We start from the raw sequence: 18,075 nt of genomic DNA, 5'->3' as shown, positions 1-18,075 counted from the left end.
ATTAAGGACTAGCAAGTCTATTTAGAAGCAAAAAGCTACTTCTGAGCACAAAGACTAGAATCTATGATCTGCTAATTACACACAGACCCCCTGTGGCAGATGCAAAACCCTAACTATGTATGTTACACATATATCTTTGTAGCGGGTCCAGTAACCCACAAGCCTATCTTTCTAGAGTGGAAATTGGGGCGTGAAATTAGAGAAGCAACCTTTACCACTCCGTCTTCACCACACAGTGCCATTGCCATGTAGCCTTTTACCACGCATATACCTTCCCGGGCCTGCTGATACTACGCATGTCTTTACGACTAACTCCTTTTCTACGCATGCCTTTACCACACATGCCTTTAGCATGCACATTTGTTAAGTATGTTTGCAAGTATATTTAAGCATGTGGAAGTTTTTCTTTACATTTTTTGTAAATTAATTTATATCAAATGTGCATGAATATATAAAACTATATACGGATATGAAATAGAAATAAATTGAAAATTGACATAATGTAGATTAAAGAACAGGGTGCAAGGAATATAGGGGTAATGGTTCGGAAAGGGTATTAATAACCAGGTATCAACAGTGTCACATGGGTATTAAATTTGTAATCTAATTAATAAACTTTTAAATAATCTTAAACAATTTCTGCAAATTAATTTAAAAATATCTTAATACGGTTTTAGGAGCAGGTTGCAAGGATGTAGGAGAAATGGGTGGGGAAATGTATTAATACTTAGGTATCAACTGTGACACCTGAGTATTGAATCTGTGATCTAAATAATGAATATTTTATAATTTGAAAATAATTTATGAACATTACTTTTTTAAAAGCACAAAGTTGTAGGAGTGGGATGCAAAGGATATAGGGGCAATGGGTAGGGAAGTGTATTAGTGCTCAGTTATCAACTGTGATACTTAAGCATTAAATGTGTATTTCTTATTAATACATATTTTAATATTTTTACAATAATTTATGTCAATTAATTTTAAAAGATCATGATCAAGTTTTAGGAGCAGGATGCAAGAGATACAGATTAATGTATGGATAAGTGCATTAGTACTCAGGTATCAACTGTGATACCTGAATATTACATTTTAATGAATAAATATGTTAATATATTTTTTATTTTTTTGTAAATCAATTAAAAAATATCCTACTAAAGTTTTAGGAGCGGGAAGCTAGGGATATAGAGGTAATGTGTCAGGAAGTGTATTAATGCACAGGTATTAGCTATGATACCTGAGAATTTATTTTTAAAATCATTATAAAATATGTATAAACACATTTTTCATTAAAATGTAAAAAAAATCAAGATAATGTATATTTTTTAAAATTTGTAGGACAGGAAAATCTATTTATTATAAAATAATAAAGAAACATTTTTTATAATGTAATTAACATTTGATAAACATGCCAAGTTTATTTGTAATCTTTTTTTATTAAACTTATCTATAGAATATAATAAAATAACACTTTTTTTAAATATAAAATATATTGTTACATAAAATTAAACATATATATATTCAAAATATTAAAACATTACCCCACAGTTCTTTTTAATCAAAGAAATTGTCCTTTTACAGTTTTTATTTTTCCTGCTTATGCACACGGTTCAGTATCTGTTTCTACAGTCACTGGAGCATCGCAACCAAGATCTGAAACAAGGATGAACTGGAGTCAGGTGAGAAGAATTTAATTTATTATTTTAGACATATTGGTTGCAAAATCTATTGCGAGAGGATATAGGTAGGTAGATAGATGTTATTTGTTTAAAAAATGTATGTTATTTAAGTTTTCACCAGTTTCACATACCCTTGCAGGTTGCTTTCAGATGCACATGGTGGGACGCAGTTTTTTACAAAATAGGTTTAAAAAAGGGGAAAAACATGCTAACAACTTTTTATGAATCCAAAGCGCCGAACAAATTCTATGGACACCAAAAAGCGCACCTCAGGACCGGGGTCACATGAAGGAAATTTGTCCAGCAACAAGTTTAGATTTTTTTTTTTGTCTAATCATTTTGTATTGAAAAATGCATACGCTTTTACATTTTAAAAAAAAAAAGTTTTCAGGTAGTTTGCTTTTTGGGTTGCCATCTTTGTGGATTGAGGAAGAATAAAACCTGGAAATTTGATTTTTTATTAGATTTTTTGTTACATGTGTTTTTTTTTTATTTGTGGTGAACCCTTTGAATTGTTAGATTATTTGACACTCTTGGTGAGAGGAGTCACTAAGATTTGAAGAAAGAAGACAACTACAGGTAGGGACTCAAATCATTTTTAATTAAAAAAAATTTAAAAAATCATTTTAATTTGTTTATGCAGTCAAAACAAGTGAGACATTTTAGAAGGTATTAATTGGTGTTAGCAGTTAGGGATGTATGGAATATTGTCTAGGAAGTCGGAGGCTCCCATCAATGGAAAATGATGGATCTTCGCCAATAGTCTTTCAGATATCTCTTTACTTTTTTGGCTATACAGGGATTCAGACTACCTGACAATGATTGTGTGAGTCTCAATTCCTGGGACCTTTGTTCTTTCTTCACAGTTGTTGAAAGAGTTATGCCAGTCCTCTATGGAATTATTGATTGTTGCACCTTGCTCTTAGCAGGTCGAGTAACAGTTCCACCATTCTATAGGAAACCTTGGATTTTCTCTGTGACTCGACCTGCTTAGATGGCCTATCCATGTGTCTTCAAAGTAATTTAGAAATAGAGCCAATTTTTCCTTGTTTTGTGAAAAAAAATCTGATTGTGTACTTGAAGTGCAGAAGTCATCCACACATTCAGAGGGTACAAAACACAATGCTGTTAGTTTCTTTAGGTCATATTGCAGCTATTTATTTGACATGTAATCCTCAGCTAAGAATACTTTTTAAAATTTTCAACAATATGCCTGGGAAAAGTGAAAGCAAATCCTTGAATTTGTGTGTAATGGTAAATTGTTGTAATCATGTTAATCATTTGTAATTCAAAGTCAATTATTATTGTTCTAGGACTTTTGTTTATTGTTTTAGATTCTATAACTGATCAAAATTCAGTTTAAGTTGTGAATTGTTTGTCAGAAAGTAAACCTCAAACTAATGGGATGGTAGTGTTGTTACTGTTTGCATGAATAGTATATATTTGGGTGAATTGATGAGGAGTTGATTTAAACGTCCAATCCATCATCCACATTTCACTATTCTCCAGAGTTACTGTGTCATGTACTGTACTAAAGATTAGTGTTCCTTTTTAGTAGGCTCTAGTTATCATAGAGGAGAAAAGGTTTGATAGTAAAGAAACAGTATACTCGGGGGGTAATTTCAGAATAGGATTGAGGAGTTATTTATTAGGGATTACTCATCTGTTTTTGTCATTGACCCATTTTTCATAGATTTTGGATTGTGTGCATTCTATTGACAACGAGCATGGGGGTGTTCTGAGTGACTGTCTTTAAATCTGAGCCACAGGGTTCTTTGGAGGTGGCTGCTAGTTTCTTTATTTTATGGGTGCTTATCCTAACTCCAGTCTCCATTGCAGAGGCAGAGTGCTTACGCTATGTGGTTTTTTAACTGTGTCACTAATAGTAACCTGTCTGTCTTTGTAATGGGATGAAAAGTATTCAATGCATCTCCAATAACTCATGGCTCAGTTAATCTCTCATTACAATAAATATTGCCACCATATTTTAAAAGTCAATTTCCTCTGTTGATAGAATAAATCTTGCTTTACGTGAATTTTTCATTCTTGAAAAATCTGAAAAAACTGAGGATAAATTATTATGAAAGTTATGAAACTAAATTGTGCATTTTTCCAATTGTTTGGACCAACTCCTATAGAGAGAAGAAATACATTCAAAGCTAATGCTTGGAATCTGTGAGAAAAAAATCTTAATTAATGCTGTTTGAACTATGGAAAACATATTCTGTGTTAGTATCCTGCTTTGAAATAGGAAAATGATTAATAAATTTACTTTCTGTTTATTACGAGTTGTTTTACCTGTTTTATCGGCCCTACTGCTGTTTGCTTAGAGGAATTTGGAGATTTAGGGCCTAATTACGAGTTTAGCGGTCTGTGCACTGCCATGGCAGTGGTGGCATTCCAACCGCCATCGGCTTGGTAGTCAGACCACTTTATTACGAGTCATGCAGTCCTATCAAGCAAAGATAGCTGCGATCCCGCCAGCACCGCCAGGCAGCACAGACCGCCGTGGTCATGAGGCAGCACAAACAGGCCGGCAGAGACAGTGTTGACACCAGACATATTATGAGGTTGCACTCCGCCAACGTGACTGTGGCGGTCCAACCTCCATGTATCAGCAGGTGAAAATGGAGAGTATAAAAGGAGCAAATCGCCTACAGGCATCCTTATACATCCTGTGCTGCCACGGAGCCCAATATACATGTCCCGCTGCTGTTGTTGCTCATCGATGGAGCCCAAAATCCACACTGTTGTGGATGAAACTGACTGTAAGTACTCACACCTACCTGTGTCATTTAACTCAACAACAAATCACTGTGCCGCCATCCACATGAAGTGGGGGTCACGCTACATGGGCACCAAGTATACTTGTGATTACGTACACTGTAGGAGTCATTCACCGAAAAGGACACATTCACAGCCACAAAACACCCCCTTAAGGCAGCTCACTCACACTGCACCACAACACTACACAAAAACACACGTCTGCACATTTTAGGCACGGGGACAGTGAAGTGTACATAACATTATGTCACACAAGGCCAACAACACAGCAAAATCACATCTACAAATACAACTGACATCCTTGCTTTGTTCACATGCTCCAGACTGTTGTCAGACTCCACACACATATGTATGGATGTGTCATGGAACACAAACACCTCTCCCATGAACCAGCCCTGCAACAGACCCCCACATCACCCACATTGCAACACACTGGAAGACAATGGGATGCACAATAGGCACAGAGAAAAATATCCAAAGCTCACTATGCACAAAATACCTGCACAATAGAGATGCAGGCATCAGGAGCACTCAGTGAAGGATGCTGCACTGGGACACATAACAATTTGAATACGTCCCTAAAACACAATCTGCACACAAATTGGCCCTATATGTATCTCAGGGACAACCAACAGTAGAGCCAAGTGACATGCCTATCTGCAGAATGTAGAAGTGCAAGTCAAGAAAGCAAATACAACTGCAACTGCATGGGACATACATCTAGATGAAGTAGCTGCAAGGTAGGCACAATCATAGTCAAATCAAACAAAAGTAGCACAATTTAACACCCTCCATGTCTGCACAAAAAAAACTCAAGCTGCCACACATGAGGGGAATATACAATCCATATCAGGGGGACAAGTCTAACACCATACATGCTGACATTGAACCACACAAGATGAAATAGTTACCATACCAAACAGAACACAATGTAATGACACCATTTTGCATTCACAAACACATATCCACACAGTCAACATCTACCTTTATCTTGGGTGACACCAGCACTGCCCATAAAGTCAGATATTGCAAACAACAGTAAATGGATCAGCAAGCAGGTTGAAATACACACAAGTGTAGGTAGACAACACACGTTACTCAGGAACAACATAAAGGTAGAAAAGGAATTGCAGGACAAATGTATACCCCAAAAAAACTGTGTTTGGATTTATTTTTAAGAAATTGCAAAATGTCCATCAGTCTTTCAGTGTACAGTACTGTGCCCACACTAGACTCCTATTACTGCCAGAGAACCTCCACAGGAAGGGGCATCAGTTGGGCAGGTAGGCCCCACAGGGTTCATCAGAGGGTGGGGCTGTGATTTTGGATGAGTGGGTTTGGGAAGGGTGGACTGTTTCATTGGAGGGGTGGGTGTCTTCTTGGGGGAAGGGGTTTGGGTGCTTGCAGGGGGTCTGGTGTGACGGGGAGGACTTGGATGTGGAAGGAATGGGTTGGGATGTGGGTCCGGGCCTTTTGGGTTTGGGATGGGGTGGAGCGGACAGGGGAAAGGGCGAGTACAAACAAAAAACTTTCCTTGGGAACAGGAGGATGGTCATCAGAAGGAGGCGGGGATTTGGAGGTTGAGGGAGTGGTTGTCTGGTGTGTGAGTGTTTATGTCTTGGGTGTTTTTGGGTGCGTTTGTGGTATGCTTTTGTTTGGGTGGTATCTGTTGTGTGTTTCAGTGTGGGTGTTTGTGTGTCTTAGGGGCTGGAAGTTGAGGTGCTGGGTGATGTGGAGTAGTGGAATTGTGTGTGTCTGTTGGGGTGGTGTCTGCAGGTATGCTTGTAATGGTGGATTTGTGTGTGTCTGTTGGGGTGGTGTCTGCAGATATGGTGGATGTGATGGATGTCTTTGTGCCTGTAAGGGTGGTGTCTGTGGGTATGATGGGTGTGGTGGGTGTGTCAGTGTCTGTTGTGGTAGTACCTGTGGGTATGTATATGGATGCAGTGTGTGGGCTGATGGGGGTATCTGGGGAAGTAGCAGCTGATGTGGTGTGTGTGGGTGTATGTTGATTGATTGTGTACTGGTGATTTTTGTGGTGTTTGTGTTTATGTGTGCTGCTTTTGTGTTTTGAGGTGGGTGCATGCAGATCTGTATGTGTGCTTGGGATAGGAAGGGGAATGGATGATTTGGATTGGGAAGAGGGAGGTGGAGGGTGGATGGAAAGTGGGGGATGACTGGTTGACATCAGTGAGGAGGCCAGAGCCTGAAAAGCCTTCCAGGAAAGTATTGGTCTTCTGAAGTTGGCAGGCCAACCCCTGGATGGTATTCACAATGGCAGCCTGCCCCACAGACACACTCCTCAGGAGGTCAATGACCTCCTCACTAAGGGCAGAAGGGTAACAGGGGCTAGGGTGGAGGTGCCTGCAGTAATGGCGATGACCCCCCCTTGGGTGAGCAGGCACAGCTAAATGGGTGTGGAGCAACTGGGAGGGTGACGATAGAACTGCTGGTGGCATGCAAGGATGGTCCTGTAGTATGTCCTGATGGGTCCGCCACCACTAGGGAGTGGCCACTGGATGAAGAATCCGATGATGATGATGTAGATCCGGTCTCCTCCGTGGCATTCCCCTCACCCTCACTGTGGTCTTGACCCAAGGTTCTGTGGCCAGGTGCTTACCCACTTGGCTGTGCCCCTGGCTCCTTCGCTTACCTGGGCTGATTCTGCAAATACAAAGAGATATAGGGTCACCATATGTCCCTGATCACACTTGAACAACGGTTTTGGTTAGGAAACATCACCAGGATGTCAAGCAGGCCCCTGCAACAAACTCCACCTCAGTGGCCCCTTCATGTACTATAACAAATGCATGCATCCCATCTGGACTGTCAACAGTTGCCCAAAAGAAAACCAGGATCTCAGACAACTCATTTGAATGGCTGAAGGTGTGCAATCATAGTAACAATTTTATTTATATTCATTTAATAAATAGGAGACCACATCTTCCCTTTTTATACATGTAGGGCACCCCCAAGGTAGGCCCTAGGTAACATGGGCAGGGTGCAGTGTATGTTAAAGGTAGGCCATGTACTGATGTGTTTTACATGTCCTAACAGTGAAATACTGCCAAATTTGTTTTTTACTGTTCCAAGGCCTATCTGTCTCATAGATTAATATATGGAGTTTGGTGTCTCTGAGCTCACAATGTAAAAATACATCTTTTGGTAAAGCTGGTTTTTAAATTGTCAGTTTTCAAATGCCACTTTTAGAAAGTGGGCATTTTCTTGCTTAAACCATTCTGTGACTCCTGCTTGTGTATTCCCTGTCTGGGTCAAACTGACAGTTGGGCTGTTTGTGAATCCCTCTAGACAGTGACACAAAGAGAGCTGGAGTGTAGCCTGCATATCCTGCTGGGCCATCTGAGGTAGAGTGGAGGGAGGAGTGGTCACTTACACCTGAATGGGCTGTGCCTGATCTCACACAACGCAGTCTCTCAACCCCTGGTGTGAGTCTGAAACCAGGCCTGAGCAAGGCAGGATCCTGTGACAACAGAGACTTTCCTTTGAAGTTTGCCTATAAGTTTGGGTATAAGTAGCGGACCCAAAATCCCAGATGATTAGATTACTTCTGTTACCAAGAGGAACCTCTGCCAAGGAGAACAGCTGAAGAGCTGGAGGAGGAGTACTGCCCCTTTGCCTGTCACTGTGCTTTGCTGGGGTGGTCTACAGTTGCTGCTTCTGCCTGAAAGAGGACAAAGACTGGACTTTGTGGTGTATTCCTGCTTGTGAAGAATCTCCTAGGGCTTGGACTGAGCGTGCCTCCTGTTTTGAAGTCTCAGAACCATCAAAGACTTCCTCTGTCTACACCTGGACTCTCTGCTGAGACTCCTGCCTTGCCAAGTGGTACCCCATCCAGTCCCTGGGCCCTTGAGAGTTGAAGTTGGCTGAACAAGGACTAAAATCCAATCCCAGAGTACCATGCAGGGAACATTTTGACACACCATCTGCAACGTGGCTGAAAAGTGACTTGCCACCCACTTTGTGGCTAAAATCGACGCTCATTGCATTGCGGCTGGAGAAATGATGCTAACACCCGCTTGCGGCTGCTGATAACAACGCAAACCCCATGTATCGTAGTTTTCCATCACCATGCGACCGGATTTCTCACGCATCGTCACTGGGCGTCAAAGTCATCATGAACTTGCGCAGATCCGAGATGCCCCATCTGGAATTCAACGCATTGCTCTCTTGCGGGGTAGAAAAATGACACCTCGTTGACCCGCCCTGAGAAGAAACAACACACGGCCTCACTTGCGAGCAAGAATCAATGCATCGCTGACTTTTTTGATGCACGCTCATCTGTGCGGCTTTTCTGTTTACGCAAACCAGGTACTTTGTGTAAAATCAACGTTTCTATTGTTTTCTATGGAGTATTCTTGTGAAAATGTATTTCTTGACTTGTGTATGTTGGATTTTTGTCGTTTGGTCTTGTTTGATTTAGGTAAATATTTCCTATTTTTCTAAACTGGTGTGGTGTCCATTTTGTAGTGTTTTCACTCTATTATTGTGTGTTGGTACAAATACTTTACACATTGTCTTTGAGATAAGCCTGACTGCTTGTGCCAAGCTACCAAGGGGGTGAGCAGGTGTTATCTTAAGTGTGTATCTCCTGTAGCCTGACTAGAGAGAGGGTCCCTGCTTGGACAGAGTGCAAACTGACTGCCAGCCAGAGACCCCCATTTCTAACAGAAATGTAAACTGTAGACATGTGCAAATTTACAGGGAGATATGTCCCTAAAATCCACAACACAATGAATCAGCAAGCCCCAAGCAAATCACCACCATTGTCTAGCACCCCTTACAATGACATACTCTGATTGCCTCAGTAAAAGCCATTAGCCCTTTGTATGTTGGAGAGACATAATAATTTGCAAGTACCTCTAGATGGCCCTCAACATGTTGCTTAGTGGGAAGCTGCATGACTGTCTTTATTTTGTTCTTGCAAACCCAGATGTCTGTGGATGAATGGGTGTACCCAAACACACACACGTGACTTCAACATGCTACATGATGCCACATCGATGGCCTGTAAATTCACATTGTGGCAAAAATATCTAGTCATACAAGTCTTGTCCTTCATTGCTACTGCAGTTGTACATGTCAAATGACATGCAATGATGGTTGAGGGTATGTGACAGACAACAATCAATGGTGACACACTCCTGTCTGAGGCACCACATGAAATGTACTCCCATTACAAATATCCTATTCCATACACAGGTTGTCATGCATATCTCTGTGAGGGAATATAAGAATAATCCCATGAACACAGGTAGACAATGCATGAAACAGTAGGGTACACATTTTGTCAAAAGAGAAAGGGACACATGCTAACATGTAGGCACTAGGAATATTGGCAACAGTGATAGCACACAAATCAAGTCCATAGACATTTGCCGCTTACCAAGGGAAAGTATTGATTTGCAGCTGCACCCAAAGATAAATTTATGCTCTGTCACATATATGATGGCCATCTCCACATTAAACACAGTAGTGAGGCACCAGCACGAATCACACGCTGAAGACAAGTAGCTTCTGTGTTGGTGGTTGCCAATATACTCATTTAACCAGACACATGGCTAAGGACAGTGATGCATCACTTTCTTTACTGTAATACTGAGGAGTAGTGGTCTATTGCATGGAACAGTACTTGATTGATTGATGAACAGAGCCATATGTTGTCCCTGGAGAGCAATTTGTTTGTGGGTTGTACCCAGTTGTGTCCTATGTCCCTGGGCCAAGAATCAAGACACATCAGTATGCACCACATTATGGGGCATATTTATACTCTGTTTCTGCCGAATGTGCGTCAAAAGGTTTGGCGCACATTCAGCGCAAACCTTGTCCCATATTTAAACTATGACGCCTGACCAGGCGGACATCAAAAAACCTCTGTGTGTGTCATTTTTTGGATGCGGAAACCGCCTTGCATTAATGACATGCAAGGTAGGCGTTCCCGTCCAAAAAATTACGTTAAGGCCTGAGCGCCTTATTTATACTCCTGTATCATTTTGACGCACAGGAGGGGCCGGGCCTTAAAAAACAGCACACAGCCTGATGTGTGCCGTTTTTTAACGCCTGGATGAGGGCAGGCACATATGTTACTGGCCACCAATACCTGCACCATGTACATCCCATTGATGCCACACAGGCACACAAGAAGTCTAACTGGCAAACAGGGACACATTGTAGCCTGTGGGGAGGGAAAGGATGGTGTCGAACAGTATCAAGTGTGCCTATGAGATTCTTACCTGCTCCTCTGGTGAGCCATAGAGTTGTTCATACAGGGGTAGGACCTCATTAACTAGCCTCTCCAGCTCCTCTGCAGAGAAGGTAGGGGCCCTCTCACCTGATGGACATGGCATGATTTCTCCCAGAGGCGGCACACAGCAGCTCAGGCTGTGGAGGTGTTGCTGGCAGCAGTGTCATGAGTTAAGTGAGTGAATCTGCACAACATGGCAATCACGTCCGCCATTTACAGGGTCGTCATCGCCCGCGGGCAGACACAGCCATTGGGCCGCAACCGCCACAGGCAACAATGTTAGCCTATGGCTGTGTCCACTGTGGTTGCAACCAACCTGAAGACTTCTGCAGGTGGTCGGGGTGGTTCAAAATGTCCAAGGGAGTAGGTCAGGCATCAGCCATATTGGCAGCCTGAAATGCTGTATTTGACTTTATAAACTGTGCCATACCTACATTATTTATTTAGTTGCATCACAAACATCCTTATTTAGTCTCGTCATGTAGGTCCTTCTACTCAATCACCATTGTAGTTTGTTGCATGGCACAGATGGCGTTTAGCAACGATTCTCGGGCTACCACCGCCGACTGTCTTTTTGGCAGTCAGAATATACTGTCACATTTTGAAGGGCAATTGTGTAGCACATCTGTGAGTTCCGTCCAAATCAATGTTGTAGACACATGTCTTGAAAACCATTAGGGTCACATGTGACCCTTGTGTAGTTATCAGCTGTGATGTGTACTGTGTGTCATGTCTATCCAGTCAGTAATGGTTTGTCACATGATATTTTTGCTATGCATCATGTTTGTTGCTGTGGACATATTGACTAATGATATAAATCATGCCTTGACACATATAGGTACCCTGGGAGAGGGAAGATGCAACAATCTCCTGTTTACCGTTCACTGCCAGACCGTCAGGCCATAGAAGAACGCCACGTAATACTGCTCAACCGTCTGAATAGGCAAACAATAGTGGACTGATGCCTTGAGTTGGAGCCAGATCTGATGCCAGCTATTAGTTATCCAACTCGCATACCACCCAGGTCATGTCAGAATTGCACTTTCTAACCACAGGGTCCTTCCTTGGTGTTGAAGGATTTCCTCTCATCAATGGTGAAACACATTGACAGCTATATCAGGATCACCCCACGTGAGGATTTAGCCAATGTGAAGGCTGACTTTTATGGTTTTGGCCACCTCCCACAAGTGGTGGGGGTCATTGATGGTACACATGTTGGCTTGGTGCCACCGCAGGCCACTGAACAACTCTATCACAACAGAAAGAACTTCCATTCCTTCAACGTGCAAGTTGTCTGCTTGGGGGATCTCTACATCTCACATGACTGTGCCCATTATCCGGGTTCATCTCATGATTTCTTCGTAATGCGTAACAGCACCATTCCCCAGCTGATGTCACAACTGCACCCAGAGAGGACCCGGCTGCTTGGTAAGTCACATCTGTCCTGATTGTGTGTGTGCAATGTCAGGTGCCACAATCATGAAGTAAGGGACTCGCTTTTGCACTTATGTCCAATTCCTTGACAGGAGAATCCGCATATCCGAACCACCCTTGGTTGGTGACACAACTGAAGAACCCAACTACACCAGGGTAAGTCCACTTCAATGGGGCCCATAGAAGAACACGACGGCCGTTGAAGCAGGCTTTTGAGCTCCTGAAGGCCAGATTCCACTGTCTGGACTGGATTGGTCCACCACAACTCCAATACAGCAGTGGTGAGGTGGCTGTCAAGCCAGCAGCCTCATCTCCTTCATTATATGATGTTTCCACCAGGCTGACTGATGGAGACATCAGAATACAATGTTTCCGCAGGTCAGCCCGGTGGAAACAATGCGTCGGTATTGGCATCAGCTCCCTCAGGGAGCCAAGGCCTATGCCGTCGCACACAGAACCCTCGGAATGCGCACTGACTGCCGTAGCAGACAGTGTGCATTATGAGGGTGTGAGCCAGGGGGGCCCTGCATCGCCCACGATATGGCTGTGGGCAGTGCAGAGACCCCCCTGTAACTCCCAAAACTGCCTTTCCGGGCATGGGCTGACCATGACTTTGACCATTGCCAACCCATCGGGTCCTAGATCTTGGCAGAGACAGCAGTCTCCTGGTAGTCCGTGGACCACCAAACTCATAATTAGGCCCTTAAATTATTTTTCAATACTTGAAGACCTACCCCTCCCATAGGTTAACATTCTGATTGCCTTATTACATGTTATTAGTGTAATTTCCAATGGAGAAACAATGGGAACCTGAAGTTTGGTGTCTCACAATTTGAAATCACAACATAAGGTTAAGTTGAATTTTAAATTGTAATTCTGAAAATGTCACTTTTAAAAAGTTGGCATTTTTGTACCTTAAACCATCTAGTGCCTCTGCCTGTCTCTGAATATATGTCTGGGGTGGGTGAAAGCTAGGCTTTGTGCATTCCCTCTAGACAGCCACACACAAAGGGAGCTTAGGTGTGCCTGCTGGGCCATCCATATCCTGATGGGCCTTAAACACCTTGATGGGTCATCCTGGGCAGGATGGGCAGGAGGAGCTGCCACTAGCACCTGAATGGGCTGTGACTGTCCCTACACAAAGAGCTGCATATCCCCCCTGTAGTGGGTCTGGAACCAGAGCATGAAAGGCAGGCACTTTGAGTACTTCAAAGGCATCTCTTTGAAGAGTCCTCCTCTTCAAAGGCACAACTGGGTATAAGTACTAGACCTCAGACACCACCAAATCAGGACACCTCTGGACCTGAGGACATTCTGCCAGAAGAAGGACTGCTGTGCTGCTGAAAGGACTGCCACTCTGCTGGGCTCTGCCGGACTTTGATGGACTCCTGCCTTGCTGTGCTTGCCATGCTGCCTGCTGCCCTCCTTGCCTGGTAGTGAGAAGGATTGAAACTAGATCTCTACATCCCCAGAACCAAAGTGACTCCAAAGGCTTGCTGGCTTGTGTTCTGTTCAGAAGTCTCAGGGACATCAAAGACTTCACTCAACCAAGCTACAACCTCTAGACTCTACCAACTGTAAGTCCTAAACTGCCAAGTGGTGCCAATACAGACCTGGGGTCTTTGAAGTGGGTTCTTTAGCTGTTTCTCTAACAATCAACGTACTGCCATCACTGCGCTGATTGGAACTGGTGCATATCTCTCCAACACGGATGCATCGCCACTGCCGCTAAGGATGAGGACATCGCAAATCCGACTGCACTGCTCAAAATCGACGCATCGCCTTCACATATTTGGCTACATGGCTCGAAGGTGACACGTCACTTTCATCCCCAAGAGTTCACCAACAATCCATTACAAACTGTGTAGATCAGAATCAACTCATCACCAGCGCATTGCCTCCACTGCTCCTCTCATCAGTACTTAGACATCGACGCATCCTCCATCCCAAAGGTACTTTTTCAGCAGGACAAGATTGGTCCCTGTATCTGACCCACGCTCCACCGTGGTCTGCTTGACTTTTCAGTTTTGACCCAGTTTAGTGTGACCAGACAGCCCCAGAAGCTTTAAGCTTCTAAGCACTATGGGGGTCATTCTGACCTCGGCGGTAAAAGGCCCTTACCGCCAGTCAGAAGTCCGCCAGTCTACCGCCGTGGCCGCGGTAAACCGCCACGGTCATTCTGACCACCAACTGTGAAACCGCCAAAAATCCGACATCCAAGGAAGGCCGCCACATCAGCGGGCCGCGGAAAACTGGAGATGACCAAACCTCCACCGTCACGCCAACACAAACACGCCCATGCCATTCTGACCCACGAATCCACGCAGCGGTCTTTCAACCGCAGTATTCCATTGGCGGTACACACCGCCGCGGTCAAAATACACACCCAGCTCCAAAACACTGCCACATTGGACATTTTGAAATACGCACACCTGAGACACATACAAACAACACTCCCACACATCCAATCAACTATAAAACACACACCCACATCACCCACAAAACCCCACTATTTGGAAATCGGAGCAAAGGCGAGAGCGAGAGAGATAGAGATAGAGAGAGCGAGCACAGCAATAGAAAACCCCAACACACACAGGAACCCAACTTCATCACCCACACCACATCTACGAACACATCACCACATATCACCACGTACATCACCACAAACACCACCCCACACCTCATCCACACCACCCCATGGCACCCCAAAGACACCCAAGGTTTTCGGACCAAGAACTCCGGGTCATGGTGGAGGAAATCATGAGGGTTGAGCCCCAGCTCTTCGGCACACAGGTGCAGCACACCACCATAGCAAGGAAGGCTGAGCTATGGCAAAGGATCGTAGACAGGGTCAACGCTGTGGGACAGCATCCCAGAAATCGGGAAGATATCAGAAAGCGATGGAACGACCTACGGGGGAAGGTGCGCTCGATGATCTCCAGGCACAACATCGCTGTGCAGAAGACTGGCGGCGGACCCCCACCCATTCCACCCCAATTCACAGCATGGGAGCAAGAGGTGGTAAACATCCTGCATCCTGATGGCCTCGCTGGAGTACACGGAGGAATGGACTCTGGTAAGTCGAATCTCAACTACTTCACCCCCCCCAACCACCAGCATGCCAACCCCCCCCTCACCCCCAATATCACCCCCCAGCACATAACCTCCCTGCCAATGTCTCACCAGCACAACCCACCCTAAACAACACCAACCCCTGAATGCCAACACAAACCATAGACAGCCACCACCAAAGCATGACCATTGCACATACCCATACACCCCCCCCCAAACCCTCACAACACCTCCCACAAGGGAATGCCAGCACTGGGGGACAATGGCACTCAAAATGCACGCCATGGCACACACAGAAACAATAACCATACTCCTTTACCCCTGCAGGGCCCGAACGCCAACACACCGCCACGGAGGGTCCAGATATGTCCATCCCACCCCCAGAACAGGCCCCCAGCGAGGACAGCAGCTCTGTCGACCTAGAACCTGACGACCAGCCCGGACCATCGGGGACCTCTGGACAGTCGGTTACCCACACACAGACACAGGCCACAGCAGACCCAAACCCCCCTGGGAACACCAGCACAGCTCCCACCCAGCGGGCCCATGCCTCTGTCTCGCGGACGCGTCAATCAGCGGTGTGTCCGCCACTACAGGGCACCCAGGCTGACCCAACACCCCAACAACAACAGGGACCTGGGGGCAGTGGTAGTGGGCACACCGTCCAGGGGACAGAGGCCCGGGGAAACAGGGCAACTGGGAGGGCTGCTGTGCGACAGGGGGGGGAGGACAGGCCCAGGGAACCGACTCTCCAAGAGGCCCTCACCACCATCATGGGAGCATATCATCACTCCCAGGAGACGATGGCGACGGTACTGGCCAGGTTCACCGAGATCCAGGCACAGCAGGAGGAACGGTACATGGGGTTCAGCAATGAACTCCGGGACATCGCTACCGCTATGGGGACCATAGTCCAGGCCCTCAACCGGATAGAAACCACATTGCGGGACCATGTGGCACCGCAAAGGGCCCCTGTCACTAGCCAGGAACAGCCTACCACCTCCGCCGGCGCTAGTGGTCAGGAGGCCCCCACAGAACGACGGGTCACCAGAACCCCACCTCCTGCTGAAGAACAACCACCCCGCAAGAGGAACCTGAGATCTCAAAGGAAGACAGAGTAGGATGCCAAGACCCCGCCAGCCTAATATCCCCCCGGATGTCATTCCACTGTCCCACAGTGTCACCCTGTCCAACCTTGAACTGCCCCTGCTCCATCCTTCCACAGCCATATGAACAATGCACCTGTGCGACCGAGAACTGCACTCTGCCATGGACATAACTCCACCCTCACCCATCACCGTTTTAATATCATGTACCAATATATAGCACTAAAAATAAATCACTCATTGCACTGAAATCATTCTGGAGTCAGCCTGTATTAATTACAAATGTATAACACATTACTTATCAATAATGTTCTGTTATTTATGTGTGGACAACATACCGATGTCAATAAGCATTAGTCCATGGGCTAACCAAGCAGAAGTCACGCAGTGGGTCATACAGCACTGAAAAGGGAAGGGAAAAGTAAACTTCAGTTTAAAAGAACTGGGGGGAAATACACAAAGTAAAGATGCAGGGGGCATTCAGTAAATGTTAAATGGCGTGGGTGATTCCTACCTGTGTGCTACTGAAAATACTGTTGGATAACTCTGTCCCTGTTGTCTGGGTCGTCCTCTTCGTCTTCCTCCTCTTCACTCTCCGCAGGCTCCACAGCTGCTTCAACACCACCATCTGGACCATCCTCTTGCAGGAAGGGCACCTGACGTCGCAATGCCAGATTGTGAAGCATACAGCAGGCCACGATGATCTGGCACACCTTCTTTGGTGAGTACATCAGGGATCCCCCTGCCATATGTAGGCACCTAAACCTGGCCTTCAGGAGGCCAAAGGTTCTTTCTATGATCCTCCTAGTTCGCCCATGGGCCTCATTGTACCGTTCCTCTGCCCTGGTCCGGGGATTCCTCACTGGGGTCAATAGCCAAGGCAGGTTGGGGTAACCAGAGTCACCAATTAGCCACACACGTTGTCTCTGTAGCTGTTCCATCACATAAGGGATGCTGCTATTTCGCATCACATACGCGTCATGCACTGACCCAGGGAACATGGCATTCACATGGGAGATGTACTGGTCAGCCAAACAGACCACCTGGACGTTCATCGAATGGTAACTTTTCCTGTTTCTGTACACCTGCTCATCGTCTTTTGGGGGTACTAAAGTCACATGGGTCCCATCAATGGCACCAATTATGTTGGGGATATGTCCAAGGGCATAAAAATCACCCTTCACAGTGGCCAAATCAACCTCCTCAGGGAATACAATGTAGCGCCGCATGTGTTTCGTCAGGGCAGACAACACTCTAGACAAGATTTTTGAAAACATAGGCTGAGACATTCCAGATGACATGGCCACTGTTGTCTGGAATGAGCCACTTGCCAAAAAATGGAGGACTGACAGAACCTGCACTAGAGGGGGAATTCCTGTGGGTTGGCGGATCAGGGCTGGCTCCAGCTGGGCACACAGTTCATGTATAGTGGCTCGGTCAAGTCGGTATCGTAGTATGATGTGGCGTTCTTCCATTGTCGACAGGTCCACCAGCGGTCGGTACACGCGAGGATTCATCCTTCTCCTCGCAAGTCCCAGCGGACGGTGCCTAGGAAGGACAACATGGAGCACAGAGTCAAGCAAGTCACAGGTACGTTCACCACTGCATGCATAGCACACGATTATCTATGTATTGAAAGGCATGTATGTGTGGCAATGCAAGGCCTAGGCCTGTGTGACGCAGTACAAATAATGCCATGTGGGCCCTTGAAATGGCGGCTGCCTGACCTGTGAAGTGGGAC

This window comes from Pleurodeles waltl, chromosome 3_1 (assembly GCF_031143425.1).
Source record: "Pleurodeles waltl isolate 20211129_DDA chromosome 3_1, aPleWal1.hap1.20221129, whole genome shotgun sequence".
NCBI classification, from domain to species: Eukaryota; Metazoa; Chordata; class Amphibia; order Caudata; family Salamandridae; genus Pleurodeles; species Pleurodeles waltl.
Note: the sequence above shows the minus strand (reverse complement) of the source record.